This window comes from Solanum stenotomum, chromosome 5 (assembly GCF_019186545.1).
Source record: "Solanum stenotomum isolate F172 chromosome 5, ASM1918654v1, whole genome shotgun sequence".
In the NCBI taxonomy this organism is placed as follows: domain Eukaryota; kingdom Viridiplantae; phylum Streptophyta; class Magnoliopsida; order Solanales; family Solanaceae; genus Solanum; species Solanum stenotomum.
In genome coordinates, this window is record NC_064286.1 from 51,550,463 (window position 1) to 51,563,075 (window position 12,613).

The following is a 12,613-nucleotide window of genomic DNA, read 5'->3' on the forward strand; positions in this document are numbered from 1 at the left end:
CTTTTTCTAGTCGCCTGTGACAAAGAACATAAACTTTGATGATTAAAACACATCTTTAAAGGAGTGAATATCTCAAAAGTATCAAATAGTTCCAAAGGATTGAATGAAAAGCTTCGAAAGATAAAGAGAAACAGAAACTTAGGCAAGTCCTAAATTGTCGTGAACTCCATGCTAATTTGTGGAATATGAGAAATCTTGGACCACTGTGAGTTTGGGCCACTACGATTGACGTAACTTTCTTCCAACTGTGGGCAGCCTTTAATGTTCAGGCGCCGTAATTTGGTGAGGCGCCACATGGCATCTCTGGATGGTGTGGGGTTCCAAACCCCATTTTTGTTAAAGTCTTAAGTTGGTACAACTACATACCAACTAATTCTTACCAAGATAACTACATAGTTGCAAAGTTTGAAACTTTGGTATTTTCATGATGTCATTGGTGACATAATTAGGAGTAGATTTCTCCTATAAATAGAGAGCCCTTTGCTCACTTGTGAAACACACCAAGTTAGAGAGAAAAAAACCATTTTGAGAGCAAAGTGAGGTATTCCATAGACTATACAAGAAAAATAGTCTGTGAAGAAAAATAAAGTGTGAGCGATATTTTAGTAAGGTGAAAATCAAAAAAGTGTTATTCTTTTTGAGTGTGTAGTAGTCACTTTGAGTGTTGTATTCGTGACTACAGTATAAAATTCCTTACTATAGTAATATCAGTTGCTCCTCTTGGCCCGTGGTTTTTCCCTTATTTAGAAGGGTTTCCACGTAAAATTCTTGGTGCCATTATTTTCCCTTCTTATTTCCATTACTTTAACCATATATATTTTGTGCTTGTTCGCGCTTTTCCCAACAAACTGGTATCAGAGCCAAGGTTTTATTTGAGTATGCTCTGTGGTTGCAGCACAGTCTGAACTTCCACATCATAAAAGATTTACTTTGGTTTGCAATAACTATTTTTTTTTTGGGAAAACGATGGAAGCCAACACAAGTAGAATGGTTACTTTGAATGGTATTAATTATGTCATTTGAAAGGGGGAAATGGAAGATCTACTTTATGTGAAGAATTTTTATCAACCAGTCTTTACCACTGTAAAGCCTGATAATAAAACAGATGAAGAGTGGAATCTGTTGCACAGACAGGTTTGTGGATTCATTAGGCAATGGGTTGACGATAATGTGTTGAACCATATTTCTGGGGAGACACATGCTCGAACCTTAATCTTGAAAGTTTGTATGCTCAGAAGACTGGCAACAACAAAATGTTCTTAATTAAGCAGATGCTAAGTTTAAAGTATCATGATGGTTCTCCGATGACAGACCATCTGAATAATTTTCAGGGGATCATAAACCAGTTATCTGCTATGGGCATCAAATTTGATGACGAAATTCAAGACTTGCTTCTACTTGGTTCCCTACCAGACTCTTGGGAAACATTTAGAACTTCATTATCAAATTCTGCTCTGGATGGTGTGATCTCAATGGATTCCGCCAAGAGTAGTGTCTTGAACGAAGAGATGAGAAGAAAATCTCAGGGTTCTTCTTCATCGGATGTCCTAATAACTAGATCCAGACGAAGGAACAAAAATCATGGTTCTCAGAATAGAGAACAAAATAGGAACAAATCCAGAGGCAGACTTAAGGATATTGAGTGCTATCATTGTGGCATGAAAGGGCACACAAAGAAGTTATGCAGGGAGTTGAAGAGGAAAAACAAAAACAAAGAGGAAACTAAAGAAGATGGCAATGAAAATTGCCTAGCCACCGTCACCACCGAAGATCTTATTACCGTCCTTGATGCGGATATGATAAATATTGCTTGTGATGAGTCAAGCTGGGTTCTGGACACTGGTGCCGCATCTCACGTAACATCGAGGAAGGATTTTTTCTCTTCCTATACTCCTGGTGATTTTGGAACCTTGAGTATGGGTAATGAGACTATTTATAGGGTGGTTGGTATTGATACAATTTGTTTGGAAACTAGTAATGGAACTAAACTAGTTTTGAACAATGTGAAACATGCTCCTGATGTTCGTCTGCACCTGATTTATGTTGGTGTTTTGGATGATGAAGGATATGTTAGTACCAACGGTGATGAAAAATGGAAACTCATTAAGGGTTCCTTGGTTGTGGCTCGTGGTAACAAACGTCGTGGTCTATACTGGACTACGGCTTCTGCTTGTGTCGATATGGTAAATGCGGTTGAGAGCGATGACTCTTCAACATTATGGCACAAGAGGCTTAGCCACATCAGCGAAAAAGGACTTAATGTTCTAGCTAAGAAGAAATTATTGTCAAATTTCAAAAGTGCTAAATTAGAAAAGTGTAAGCACTGCTTGGCTGGTAAACAAAATAGAGTTTCATTTAAGTCTTACCCTCCTTCAAGAAAGACAGAGTTGCTTGAATTGGTACACTCTAATTTATGCGGTCTAATGAAGACAGGGACATTGGGTGGTGCACTGTACTTTGTCACTTTTATTGACGACTTTTCGAGAAAACTTTGGGTCTATGTCTTGCAAACTAAAGACCAAGTTTTAGGTGTCTTCAAGCAGTTTCAGGCTTCAGTTGAAAGAGAAACTGGAAAGAAACTGAAATGTATTCATACTAATAATTGTGGTGAATATTGTGGACCATTTGACGAATACGGTAAGCATCAAGGTATTAGACACCAGAAGACTCCTCCTAAGACTCCTCAGCTTAATGGTTTGGCTGAGAGGATGAACAGGACCTTGATGGAAAGAGTTAGATGTTTGCTTTCTGAAGCAAAGTTGCCGAACTCATTTTGGGGTGAGGCTTTATTGACCGTTGCACATGTTATTAATTTATCTCCTGCTATTGCTTTGCAAAGTGATGTACCAAATAGTGTTGGTATGGAAAGGATGTTTCCTATGACCATTTGAGAGCATTTGGTTGCAAAGCTTTTGTACATGTGCCAAAAGATGAGAGGTCAAAGTTAGATGCCAAGACAAGACAATGCATCTTTGTTGGATATGGCCTTAATGAATTTGGTTATAGGCTATATGATCCAATTGAGAAGAAACTTATAGGAAGCCGTGATATTATTTTCATGGAGAATCAAACAATTGAAGATATTGACAAAGCGAAGAAGCTAGAATCTTCAAGTTTTGATGGCATAGTTCATCTAGATGAAGTTCCCTACACAAGTTGCATGATGTTATTGGGCTTGATGGTCATGATGACGCCCATAATCATGTATTGAATCAACATGTTGATGTTGATAATAATAATGATATTGTTATTGATGATCCTCTTGCTCATGAAGTTGTGGACGAATCAAATATTTCATTTAGAAGATCCACAAGACAACGGGTTCCTTCCTCTCATTATTCACCCAATTAGTATGTGTTACTCACTGATGGGGGAGAACCTAAATGTTATGAGGAGGTCATGGAAGATGAGCACAGGGATCAATGGATTGAAGCCATGCAAGATGAGATGAAATCTCTGCATGAGAACGACACTTATGAGTTGGTAAAATTGCCCAAGGGCATAAGAGCCTTGAAGAACAAGTGGGTGTTCAAAGTTAAAGTTGAAGAACACAACTTGAAGCCAAGGTACTTCCAAGATTGACGAGTTGAAGAAATAGTTGCGTAAGTCTTTTGCTATGAAAGACTTGGGTCATGCCAAGCAAATTTTGGGCATGAGAATTACTCGTCTCAGAGATGAAAGGAAGATTTATTTGTCACAAAAGAAGTACATTAAACGTGTACTAGAGCGCTTCAATATGAAGAATGCTAAGCTTGTTAGTACACCTCTTGCTGGTCATATGAAGTTGAGCAAGAAGATGTGTCCTACAACTAGAGAGGAAAAAGAGAGCATGGCCAAAGTTCCATATTCCTCCGTCGTTGGAAGTCTAATATATGCAATGGTATGCACTAGACCTGATATTGCTCACGTAGTTAGTGTTGTTAGAAAATTTCTCGACAATCCAGGAAAGGAGCATTGGGAAACTGTGAAGTGGATACTCAGATATCTTAGAGGAAGCTCAAATGAATGCTTGTGTTTTGGAGCATCAGATCCAATCTTGAAGGGCTATATAAATGTTGATATGGCAGGTGACCTTGATAACATAAAATCCACTACTGGATATTTATCTACTTTTTCAGGGGGAGCTATATCATGGCAGCCGAAGTTGCAGAAATGTGTTGCACTATCTATAATTGAAGCTGAGTATATTGCGGCTACTGAAGCCGGCAAGGAGATGATATGGCTAAAGCGATTCCTTCAAGAACTTGGATTGCAACAGATGAAGTATGTTGTCTATTGTGACAGTCAGAGTGCAATAGAATTGAGCAAGAACTCTATGTACCATGCAAGGACAAAACACATCGACGTCAGATATCATTGGATTCGTGAGGAAGTGGAGAGTGAATCATTTCACGTCAAAAAGATCCACACAAGTGAAAATCCTGCAGATATGCTAACCAAGACGATACCGAAAGACAAGTTCCAGTTATGCAAAGAACTTGGGGGTATGAGCTCTCTCTAAAGAAAATGAAGATACCTCCTTCCAGTGAATGGGACTGGAGGGGGCGATTTGTGGGGTTCCAGCCCCCATTTTTGTTAAAGTCTTAAGTTGGTACAACTACATACCAACTAATTCTTACCAAGATAACTACATAGTTGCAAAGTTTGAAACTTTGGTATTTTCATGATGTCATTGGTGACATAATTAGGAGAAGATTTCTCCTATAAATAGAGAGCTATTTGCTCACTTGTGAAACACACCAAGTTAGAGAGAAAAAAAACATTTTGAGAGCAAAGTGAGGTATTCCATAGACTATACAAGAAAAATAGTCTTTGAAGAATAATAGAGTGTGAGCGATATTTTAATAAGGTGAAAATCAAAAGAGTGTTATTATTTTTGAGTGTGTAGTAGTCACTTTGAGTATTGTATTCGTGACTACAGTATAAAATTCCTTACTATAGTAATATCAGTTGCTCCTCTTGGCTCGTGATTTTTCCCTTATTTAGAAGGGTTTCCACGTAAAATTCTTGGTGCCATTATTTTCCCTTCTTATTTCCATTACTTTAACCATATATATTTTGTGCTTGTCCGCGCTTTTCCCAACAGATGGAAGATGCTGTAGATTTTTGCAGTTAGATAAACTTAACTCTACCAAAGAAACAAGGTTGCCGAGCCCATCTGACAGAGCTTCTAAGTACGGACAATCATTGATCAGCAGATGTTGTAGCTGTTTGCAGCTTACTAGCTCCAATGTTTCAATAGGAAAAGCCTTGATTCCAAAATCAGTTATTCCGATCTCTGTTACGGAAGAGAATTCCAAAAGCTGATAGGGCAGAGAATCCCAGTGTGCATGTCCGTACACCCACAGCACACAAAGGGATGATAGCTGCTGAATGCCATTAAAAATCAATTGGAATGCCTCAAAATCCACCAACTCTGAGAAAGGACCAATATGCAATGTCCTTAACTCTGTGAGACGGTGAAGGCTCCCTGCAGGTACACTTTCCAATTTGGGACATTTTGATATATTCAAATATGAAAGTGAAGGCATTCCCCACACATGTAAAGGCAAGGAAACCAAGTTGTTACATTTGTTGACATTCAGAGATTCCAAAGACCGACAATGCTCTAGCAGTCCGCTTGATAAACTAGTCAATCCATCACAATTGTATAACCGAAGTTTTAGGAGGGAAGTCAAATGATTCTCTCCTCTGGAAACAGGAATGGAACTGAAATTGGTGCAGTCGCCAATACTTAAGCTCTTAAGTGAACGGAGATTGTACAAGCTCTGGGGCAATTCACAAAACTCTCCACAATTCAAGACCAAAACATGTTCAAGAGAGAAATTGTTGCGTAGTATCTCATCTGTAAGACAAGTGAGTTGTTTCACATCTCTGATAATAAGCATTACAAGAGATGTCAAGTTGCTGCACAAGTTCAACAATGGAATTTCACTGTCAACTCTTTCAATGCTCAATTCACGTAGGATCTCAAATTGATTTGGAGTACTTTTTAGCGAAGGACAGTTCCTAATCGTCAACTTCTTAAGCACAGGAAACATTCTAACTCCAAGTTTGTCTCTACCAACATTTCCTTTTGGAAACAATTGCACTTCCTTCCACTCAGTAAGGCTAGGCATATCCTCCAATAATAGTTCTTTGAGTAACGGAAACACTTGGATATTGGTGTTATTGCTGCTTGATCCATTATTGTTACCATCAATACCATAAAATGTAGGTACGATGCATTCAACCTTGTGGAAGCCTACCAGCTCGAGATGCTGAAGGAATTTCAGTTGACCAAGCGATGGAAACAAACAACTAATTATATCTTAATTTATTAAAATAGTACTAATTATTTTGGATCATCTATTTTTAATAAGAACAAAGTAAAATGTCAAGGAAGTAATAATATAAAGTTAACATATTATTGAAAAAAAATATTGTTTTAAAAAACAAATTGGACTTTTTAGATATAAAATATATCTTACTTGAATAAAATGAAACTAAGCAAATACCCCATTGCCCATAAAAGCAAAATAATACAAATATATATCCATTTACATTCATACCTATTAAATAATTACACTATATAATCCCCAACTAATTTTGCTTAACTAATATTAAATAAGTATCATATATTGTATTGGTATCATTTGTCACGCCCCGAGCCTACACCCTAGGTGGGATTGGCACTCGAAGACCATTGTTGGCCCCAAGCGAACCCTTGGCCTGGATTTCTGAACTCAGCAAAAGAATTACTCAACATAATTAAGTTTAAACAACAACTTTAAGAAATAATATCTTAGCCAAATTGGCAACTTAAGTCTCATAGCAAAACATCTGCAATACAAAGATGAGAGACTCATAACTAACTGTCTGACTGTCTAATGAATCCTCTAAAACAACTGAGAAGGATGTTGGGACAAACCCCATAACATCCCAATGAACTAAACTATAAAGCGAATAAAGAGTCATCCGGAATGCAAGAAGGCTCACCAATAGACTCTAAATGCTCAAGTTGGATCAACGAGGCGCTGGATGCTGATCCTGGTTACCTATGTCTGCATCATAAGACGATGTAGGCCAACTGGCATCAGTACATTGAATGTACGAGTATGCGAGTTGGAATGCTAAACAACATAGGCTAGAAAAGGAATCTGAAAGAAACTGAAGAACTTACCTGGCTCTACTCAACTCAACCTGACTGACTTATTTCAATATAAAGCAATTTAAAACAAATGCAATATAAAGAGAAGTTGTTTAAAAAAATGCCATAAACTCTGTGTGTATACAAAGATACAATAAATCTGAGATGTATGTAGAAATACAAATGACTGATGTATATAAAAATACAATAACTGATGTGGGAGTTTCTCTAATCGACAACCATCACAGAATAGCTATAGTGATGATACAACGATCAACCTCACGCTGCCAGAGCATCCTGCACCCGACCAAAAGTATAGAACCTGAACTGCCTAATGGATCCACTAGTCTAATTTGAAAATGATTCATCTAAAAAGTATGAACCTCTTCTACCCATGATGGCTACATGGTTCTATGGGAGCTGTGGGTTCTTTGAACGCTCCCCCAATTCAATGCTCAATACTACTCTCAAAAATATACTGGCTCTTATGTTTTAAAAACATATTACCTCTGTGATTTGAGATTCGTGCTCAAAAACTTAGCTCAAAGGCTATCTTGGAAATCAAAGTTTCCTTTCTGCTTCATTTAGAAAGCGATTACTCTTTTCTGAAAACTGGCCTGAAGGCTCTTTGGAAATCTCAGTTTCCAACCTTGTTTAAATGTGAAAACATTTCTTTTAAACTTTTTTGGGAATACATAGTCCCCATATACCTCTTTGAAGAAAAGAACTTCAAACCATAGCATTACTCTTGCTTAACTTTAAAACTTAAGTCTTAAGACGACGTTAAAACATTGTTAAAGACCCTTGAAAACTTTAAGAAACTTTGCTTTGACTTACTCCTTAACTTCTAGACTTGACTCTTAACTTCTTTGACTTTGAACTTAACTTTCCTTGAATTGAATTATAGATTCAAGGTTCATGATCTCATGTTTATGGATGATTTCATGATGTTTAGATGTACTTTAGAGTATTGGAATCGACTAGGAAACATAGGTACATCACTTAGGAACACGTACTAAAAGGTGGGAAACGAATGGGGAAAACTGGAGTCCCTGGAACTCTGAGAGGTGCGGAGCGCCAGCCCTTAAACTTCAAAGGATTTGCTGTGGCGCTATGGCTGGCGCGACGCGCCAGAGGCCAAAGTTCAGAGGAACTTTTGTGGCGCTCTGGCAGGCGCGGCGCCCCATGCCTTTGCCCAGAAAATCCCCCACTTTCTACTTCGTTTTTCATCTTTAAACCCTCTAAACTTCCATAGTTCTTTCCCCAAACACTTAGGGTCAGTAGTACCCTCAACATACAACAGATTTAACTCGAAAATTCACTAAAAATAAAAATTTAGCACCTCCCAAAAACCTTACATTTCCCCAAAAAATTTACGGTTTGGATGCATAATGGGCTTTTTGTGTTTGTTAGATGCATAATTCCATTGCCAGGGATTATGCATAAATTTACAAGTAATGATACTGCTGCCAGCAATCAAAAAAAATTGTATTTTCACATTGCTAACATATCATTTGGCTAGGAGAGCTTAATTATGCAATAACAGATATATTCAACTCCACAACGAGTACATTGATGTTATCCCTACTACGCCGATCAACTGCTAAGCACATGATCCACTCTAATCATTATGACATCCATAAAATTTAATGGTGTCAATATGTAATACATATACGTAAAAAATATATGCTTTTACCTAGCTACGCAATGTAAATTTCCGATAAAAGGATGTATGTGATCTTACACCTACCTCGATGGAGAGATTGTTACCAATAGACCCTCGGCATAAGTAAACAATTTGAAAGAGGGGACAACAACGAAATAATGCGAAACAAAGAGCATTACACAAACAGTAATGACAACGAAATAATGCAATAATCGGAGCAGTGGCGGAGCCAGAAATTTCGCAAAGGGTGTTCAACCTTTAAAGAGTCGATAAACTTTTTTTAGCAGAGTGAGTACACAAAACAACCTTTAAAGAGTCGATAATTATTTTTTTAGCGGAGTGAATACACAAAAAAAAAAAAAATTACCGATGAGTAGGTGCACAAAAACTTCTTTGTTTTTTTGTTTAAAAAGAGGTTTGTATTAAAAAATAAAGCTAGTGGGAATAGAAACCCAGACCACCATGAGGTGAACGAGTGTGCATACCGCTGGACCATCTGCCTTTGCTGTGTCAAAGAGTGTTCAATTAATAAATATCCAAATATTAGACTATATTTTGCCTATATATCCGATATAATTTTTTGACACCCTTACTAGGTTGTAGCTCCGCCCCTGAATCGGAGCACAAAAGATACCTTGCTCTTGGTGACAGAGTCATTAACAGTAATAGCAGAGTTCGTGACCCATGAGGGACTCGTGAGATCCATATACCGACACGAACAATCTCCACGTGTTTGTACGGACAATCTCAATGCAATATCATAAAATAAAACAATCCCAGCAAGGACGATCTCCACGTGCCCAACTTATAATCACAAATCGATACATTATATATATATGATTATATACTATTTATACAATATCAATACATTACATATATATGCCACAATTTAGGTTTTTTTTTTAATGTATATTTTTGTATAAGGGACCAACTGTCTTATTCTTGAGACTTATTTTGGTATCACGTGTCAAATGACATGGCATATCAAGTTAAATAAGAAACATCAATAGAATCGTACCACATATAAAAATGCAATAACATGTCTAGTCAAATTAAAGTCTTAGTGCGTTACATGTACAATACATGTACATTACGATCTCAAATGAATATTGTCATGTTAACTTAAATGTAATTGACCAAAAAAAGAGAGAGGATTTGTTTACAAGATTTACAAAATATTACTTTTATTAAATTGTTGACTAAATATCTATAAATAGGACAGAAAAAAAAAAATCATCATCAAACACCTACACAAATTACTTTCAAGTGGCTTATTGAGTATTACATCAAAAGTTAAGATATGACTTTCAAAGCATTGGCTTTTCTGTTCATCTTTATGATGATAGGAATCTGTAAGTCTTTTATTTGCTTTATTTTTTAGTACCTGAATATCATACACTTTTCTACAGTTTTTTCTAAGTTCATTTTATTAATCTTCTTGTTCATAGATATGAAATATATTTATCTAATAAATTATGAAATTTTATTTAATAGGTATTCCACGAAAGGTTGAAGCAAAAGATATTCCCGTTTGTTGCTGCGACAAAGATCCCAATATTTGTAAATCTAAGTGTGGCTTTATAGATGTCTATTACTGTGACGGTATGTACTGTGAATGTGGGCATAAACCACCCGTAGCTCAGATTGCACAGACTAATGAAACCAAGAATTGAAGAATTAAAATTTCTTGGGACAAAAATAGAAATGAAATTCAATTCTTGTTTCTATGTAACTTACAACAAGGCATTAGCCAAATAAAAGTTTTTTGTTTTCTTTTTTTCCTGTCTTTTATTTTGATAAATAGTTTTCGATTAGAAGGATATTTACATACTACAATCAAATGTACTTGGCAAAACATAACCTTCTTTTTCTATATTTTATTTAATTATTCATCTCAATCGACTTAACAGATTAACATGTAAACTGTTATAGAGAAATTTGATCGTAAAATAAATGAAATATTGGGACATGAATATAATCGCGTCTATTTTTTTGCAACTGAATAGCTATATGTTTTTTTCTTATATGAGATTAATTAAGAAATAACTTTCAAATGTAGTCGCACGTCTTTATTTTTTAGCATGAGCGGATATGTACATGAGAGTCCCATTCACTTTTTCCTATATTTCATATTTACTGAAATTTTGTGGGGTTTTTTCATTATTCGAAATAATTGAATTGTTCAAAGATCAAGATGGATGTTTGAAATTTTATTCATATTTTTCCTTTCCTTTAATGAAATTTGGTATTTTCTAGGAGATGAATTATAGTACTTGCAAAGTTATGTGTATGATTTCACAAAGGACAAAATGGAAAGTATGATTTAAATTATATTTTTGAATATTTTTCTTAATAATTGTGGATTGCTTATAAATTGAGTTAATATGAAATAGAGGAAGTATCAACCAAACGTAAAATCATACAAATTAATTATGTTTTGAACAAGTTAATTTTACGGGGTCCTTTATTTACTACATGAATAATTATTTTCTTGTACGCTCTATCTATCTCAATTGATGTAGTACTTTTCGAATTTTGAGAGTCAAATAAATTTTTTATCATAATTTAATACACCTTTTTAATATTTTGAATTGTCAATTATTGTGTCCTATAATAACATAGTTTTGAAATATGTAAAGTTTTTCTCCACAAACGTAACAATTTTATATCAAAATATGAAACATTGGATCTTGAATTTAAACAATGCCACATCAGTTGGATGAAGGAGTAAATATTTATTATTTAAAAAGATTTAAAGAGTACATGTTAGAATTCAAGATCAAAAAAAACAATTTTGATTCCTGAAGTTCGAACAATGTGGCAGAAAATGAAATAGAGGGAGTAAATATTAATTTTGCACAATATGTCTATCATTGAAAAAATTGTAATTTTATGTATTTTTTAAAAAGGAACATTTATAGGAGTATTAGTTATATAAATGAATTTTTAAAGATCTATAAAAGCTATACTTTAATTTAAAACCTATTAACTTAAAATAAATTGGAACTTATAAATTTTAAATTTTGTCTTTCCCTCTATTTACAATATACTTTATTCACTATATGGGCAATTTATTATATTGAAAATATTGATTTTACAATATATGTTTAGATTTATTATGTAATTCCATCATTAGCAAAGGCAAAATTACTTAATTGTTTTTTCTCCCTACTTGTAAATAATGTTTGACTTTGTTGAGTTTGTTTGGTTGAAAGGATATAAGATAAAATAAAATTTTATTTAGTAGAAGTAAGCAAATCAACAAAATAAATTTCTATTATTTCTATTTCTATCTATTTTTCTACTTTATTATAGAAATATAAAATTTGGTTTAGAAGTAAGCAAATCAACAAAATAAATTTCTATTATTTCTATTTCTATCTATTTTTCTATTTTATTTATAATAGAAATGTGATGAGGAGGACGATCAAGGATAGTTCTGTCATTTTACCTAGCTAAAAAAAATCTCTTTGGCAGCCCAGACGACAAGATACGTCTAGAAACATCCATAACTCTTTATCTCTATTTTTCTGTCAACGTAAGTCGACGCTAGAAAAAATCATACTTCGCTTACACTTTCAAAGTAAAATTTGAATTTCGTGCACTCCTTTTAAATTCCTTGAATATTTTGAATTGTATCATAACTTGGTATTATCTCATTCCCTCATTAGTAAATTGTACCACTTCTCATGTTAACATTACATGTGTTGATCCCTTTGTTAATCCTCTGTTATTTTTATTCATTTGCTCATGTTTTTAATTTTGTTTCTTGTTTTTTTTTGTAATAAGGGAAATCCGCAGCCGCTACCTTTGGGTGC

The 12,613-nt window shown here is 34.9% G+C and overlaps 2 protein-coding genes and 2 long non-coding RNA genes across 8 annotated transcripts in view; 2 read left to right on the forward strand and 2 right to left on the reverse strand.

Moving 5' to 3' along the window:
- Nucleotides 1–12,613, forward strand: part of LOC125865728 (uncharacterized) — a 204,349-nt gene that overhangs the window by 56,385 nt on the left and 135,351 nt on the right. The gene's annotated exons all lie outside the window — the stretch shown is intronic.
- The window catches only part of LOC125865716 (putative disease resistance protein RGA3), a 185,948-nt gene that overhangs the window by 45,496 nt on the left and 127,839 nt on the right, over nt 1–12,613 (reverse strand). The gene's annotated exons all lie outside the window — the stretch shown is intronic.
- Nucleotides 1–12,613, reverse strand: part of LOC125865721 (disease resistance protein Roq1-like) — a 94,809-nt gene that overhangs the window by 16,256 nt on the left and 65,940 nt on the right. The window lies entirely within an intron of this gene.
- The window catches only part of LOC125865726 (uncharacterized), a 112,247-nt gene continuing 105,821 nt past the window's right edge, over nt 6,188–12,613 (forward strand). Inside the window, exon 1 of the long non-coding RNA XR_007446386.1 lies at nt 6,188–6,217. This is a non-coding gene — a long non-coding RNA (uncharacterized LOC125865726). The remainder of the gene's footprint in view (nt 6,218–12,613) is intronic.